Below are 4,465 nucleotides of genomic sequence, written 5' to 3' on the forward strand. Positions count from 1 at the left end.
TAGCACCTACTAAACATAGAACAAGACATAACCTAAGTGGCTAGGAATTGGAAATTGAGGGGTTGCCCATCAATTGGGGAATGGCTAAACAAGTTGTGGTATATGAATGTAATGGAATACTATTGTGCTGTAAGAAATGATGAGCAGGAGGATTTCAGAGAAACCTGGAAAGACTTGTATGAACTGATGATGAGTGAGATGAGCAAAACCAGAACATTGTACACCATATCATCAACATTATGTGTTGATCAACTGTGATAGACTTGACTCTTCTCAGCAATACAATGATCCAAGATAATCCCAAAGGACTCATGATGGAAAATGATCTCCAAATCCAGAAAAAAAAAAAAAACAATTGTGGAATATGGATGCAGATTGAACCATATTATTACTTTTGTTTTTTGGTGCTCTTGTTTTTCTTTTTTAAGGTTTTTCATTTTTGCTCTGATTCTTCTTTCACAGGATGACTAATGCAGAAATATGTTGAATGTGATTGTACATATATAACCTATATAAGATTACTTGCTGTCTTGGGGAGCGGGGGAAGGGAGGGGAGGGAGGGAGAAAAATTTGAAACCAGAAATCTTATAAAAACAATTGTTGGAAACTATCACTACATGTAACTGGAAAATAATAAAATACTTTTATGGTTTTTTTTAAAGACATAACCTAAGGCTAGGATCACATATAAGAAACTCACCATCTTTCATAGACTGACTGATGACAGATCATCATATTATAGATACAAACTTCCAACTATCTTTGAGAATTTAAACAATAACCTATAATGTTAACTGCATTTTTTTCTTCTACAAGTTGTGATTTCTGCTTCACTAGACTCCACCACCATGAATCAGCTGCCTTCTCTTCCCAGGACTTCCACTATGCTAAGCCTCTCCCCAATTGGGGACCTCCTTCTATTGCCTCCATTTTGGGGTTGGGCCTAGGCCAACTATGTTTCATTCCCCTCCGAGATGTGCTTCTGTACTTCACCACCATACCCCAGCATGGGTACCTCCTCCCATCCCCCCTCTTGTTTTTTTCAGGGACCTTTTCATAGGTTGTCTTCCATCATTAGAATGTAATGTCCCTTGAGTACAAAGACTTTCATTTTTATTTATATCTTTGTCCCTAGCACTTAGCACAGTGCCTGGCATATAGTAAACCCTTAATACATGTTACTTGCTTCCAGCCTACAACCAGAACAGGAACACAGGATAAACTTTTGTGCACTATTACCTGAGCATAACATTGATTCACAAAAAATTAACATTTTTAAAGATTTTACCACACAAAATATATCATCCAAGCTATATGGAGTGAAAGGCCTTCCATATGAAAGAGAAGTCGATCAAAAAAATTAAGAATCATGTGTGAACAGGGTGAATACATAGTATCTCCAGCAACCTGTCTGCTAATGAAGTTATATTAAGGATACTTTCCCTGAAATTTGAAGAAAGTCAGAGATGCAGAAATGAGAAAACAGAGAATTTCAGGTATTGGGGTGGGGGGCAGTCAATGAAAATTCACTGAGTCAGAAGATAGAGTACCTTGTATGAAGAATAGCAACAAGACCAGTAGGTGGTGCAGGGCATAGAGTGCTGGGCCTGGAGTCAGGAAGACCTGAGTTCAAATCCAGCCTCAGACTAACTAACTAACTGTACTAATTGTGTGACCCTGGGTAAGTCACTTAACTTCTGATTGCCTTGGGTCTCTCAACTCTAAAATTAAGATAATAATGACATCTATCTCCAAGGGTTGTTGTGAGAATCAAATGAGATAATATTTATAAAACATTTAGCACAGTGACTAGAGTATAATAGCTGCCATATAAATGTTTATTCCCTTCCCTCTCTCCCTGCATCATTAGACCATAGAGTACATGGAAGGGAGTAAGACATAAGACCGGAAAGATAAAAAGGAGCCAGTTTATGAAGGAATTTAAAAAACAAATGGACAATCACTGGAATTTATTCAATGAAGAGTGGGGCTTAGGGGGTTTGACATGGTCATATGTGGCCTTTAAGATCACTTGATAACTGAATCAGGATGGACTGCATTGAGGAGATACTTGAAGCAGGGAGACCAATAAGCAGGCTATGCCAGGAATAAAGTGATGAGATCCTACATCACATTAGTGACAGTGTCATAGGCGAGAAGTAGACATGTAGAAAAGAAATGGTCAAGGTAGAATTGGCAGGACCTGGTAACTGATTAGGTATGTATGGGAGCTGCCCTCTCGGCACCCCGTCAGCTTTTTCTTCCCTCCCAGCCTCAGTCCTGAATGGTGGCACCCAGCGGCCATGGAGGCCTTGGTGCCCCGGTTCACGCCCCTGGGCCTCACTCCTCCTGCTCCTGGCAGCAGGGGGCAGCAGCAATGGGGACCGCACCATGGAGTTTGACGTGCAGACAGGCGGGGTGGTGCTCTCCTTCTCACAGAGCCTCTCAAAGGCGGGAGGGCACACCTGCACATTCACTTATGCTTCTCAAGGTGGGACTAATGAGCAATGGCAAATGAGCCTGGACCTCAGCGATGATAGCCGACTCCTTGCCTGCATCATTTGGAGGCCCCAGGGAAAATCTTACCTGTTCTTTACTCAGTTTAAGGCAGAAGTGCAGGGAGCAGAGGTGGAATATGGCATGGCTTATTCTAAAGCTTCAACTGGAAAAGATGCAGATGTTCCCCTGAAGCCTGAAGAATTTGAAGTGACCAGCACAGCAGTGACCCAGGGGTAAGGAGCATTCTGAGCTGAACTGTCCATAATTGTTATAGTGGCCAGAACAGGCCATGCTGAACTGTGATCTAAAGCCTTGTCCGAAGTTTGTCTTGTCTTGTCTCTACTGACGTGCCCAGAGGGGACCGTCTTGGGCTGGTTTCCTAGGGGGTATTGTCATGGTTTGCCATACAGATGTCTACATTGTTGTACTTGGAGTGTTAAGGCCAGGACTCTGCAGGTATATGGCTCAGAAGCCTCTCTTCCAGGCCAGCTGGAGTGACCCAGATCCCTGGCCTGCCCTCAGACAGCCTGTCACTGCTTTTCCTTCTATACCTCATGGTACTTCTGTACCAGACAAGAGTCCTTTGATGCTTCCTCTTGAGGGGAGGTCAGAGGAGGGCCAAAACAAATGGTCCCAAAGGTGCTTCAGCGTCACCTCAGTTTCACAAGAACGTATTCGCCTTCCTGCCCAGATGGGTGCCTCCATTCAGGGAGGGCATAGCTCTTTGTGCCCCCCAGACGAGGGGGATCCAACTATCTGCTGCTGCATGTCCAGGTCTGAAACCATCGGTATGAGGAAAGGCAGCTTGATTCTGACACAAACAGAAATCCAGTCAACTTGTTCTATCTCTCAGCACAGCTTCAGGACTACTTTCCTATGTCTAGCCCATTTATTTCCTTGTAGATTGACTGTGAAGGAAATTCAACATTCTTTCATGTCTAAATAAATGACAGGGGGCAGGGCAGGGTTAAAAAAAAAGAGATGTATGTGGCTGATAGAGTCAGTATTTGAGGATGACTTATAGATTGAGAACCTATCCTCCTGTATATAGGGCAGCTAGGTGGTGCAGTGGATAAAGTGCTGGGACTGGAGTCACGGAAACCTGAAGTCCAATCTGGCCACAGATACTTACTAGCTCTGTGAACTTGGACAAGTCACTTAACCCTATTTGGCTTGGCTTCCTCATCTGTAAAATGAACTGGAGAAAGAAATAGCAAACCACTCTAGTATCTTTACCAAGAAAATTCTTTTTGTTTTTTTGTTTTTTTTTTTTGCAGGGCAATGGGGGTTAAGTGACTTGCCCAGGGTCACACAGCCAGTAAGTGTCAAGTGTCTGAAGCCGGATTTGAACTCAGGTCCTCCAGAATCCAGGGCTGGTCCTCTATCCACTGCACCACCTAGCTGCCCCCCAAGAAAATTCTAAATTAATAAATGATGAGTTGGACACAACTGAACAATAAATCCTGTATATATCTTGTTTGTACACAATTGTTTATATATTGTCTCTCCCATCACATTGAGTTCCTCAGCACTTAGCATAGTGCCTAGAATAAATAGGCACTAAATAAATGTTTACTAGCTGATTGGGAGGAGAGTGATACCCTTGACCAAAACTGGGAAGTTAGAGAGAGGGAAAGGTTTGGGGGATAAGAGAATGAATTTGGTTTTGGACATGCTGGGTCTGATATCTACCAGACATCTAGATTGATATGATCAATAGGCCATTGATACAGGAGGTAAGGAGAGAGATTGGGACTGGATAAATAGATCAGAGAATGGCCTTGTTCATTTGTTTTTCTGCATAGAGATAATTGGATCCATGAGAGCTGATGAAGTTGCTGAGTGAAATAATAAAAAGGGAGAAGAGAGTAAGACCCAGGAGAGACACTTGAAACAGGGGTGTGCTGGAACTACTTCATATTAACTCGTCAGAATCCATTGTTAAATTTTCAATGTGAGCATTTAT

The 4,465-nt window shown here is 42.6% G+C and overlaps 1 pseudogene; it reads left to right on the top strand.

Annotated features, from left to right (window-relative positions):
• Positions 1 to 2,284: 2,284 nt before the first annotated feature.
• LOC122736966 lies at positions 2,285 to 2,802 on the top strand (annotated as a pseudogene).
• Positions 2,803 to 4,465: the final 1,663 nt, after the last annotated feature.

The sequence above is a fragment of the Dromiciops gliroides genome, chromosome 1 (genome assembly GCF_019393635.1).
Source record: "Dromiciops gliroides isolate mDroGli1 chromosome 1, mDroGli1.pri, whole genome shotgun sequence".
NCBI classification, from domain to species: domain Eukaryota; kingdom Metazoa; phylum Chordata; class Mammalia; order Microbiotheria; family Microbiotheriidae; genus Dromiciops; species Dromiciops gliroides.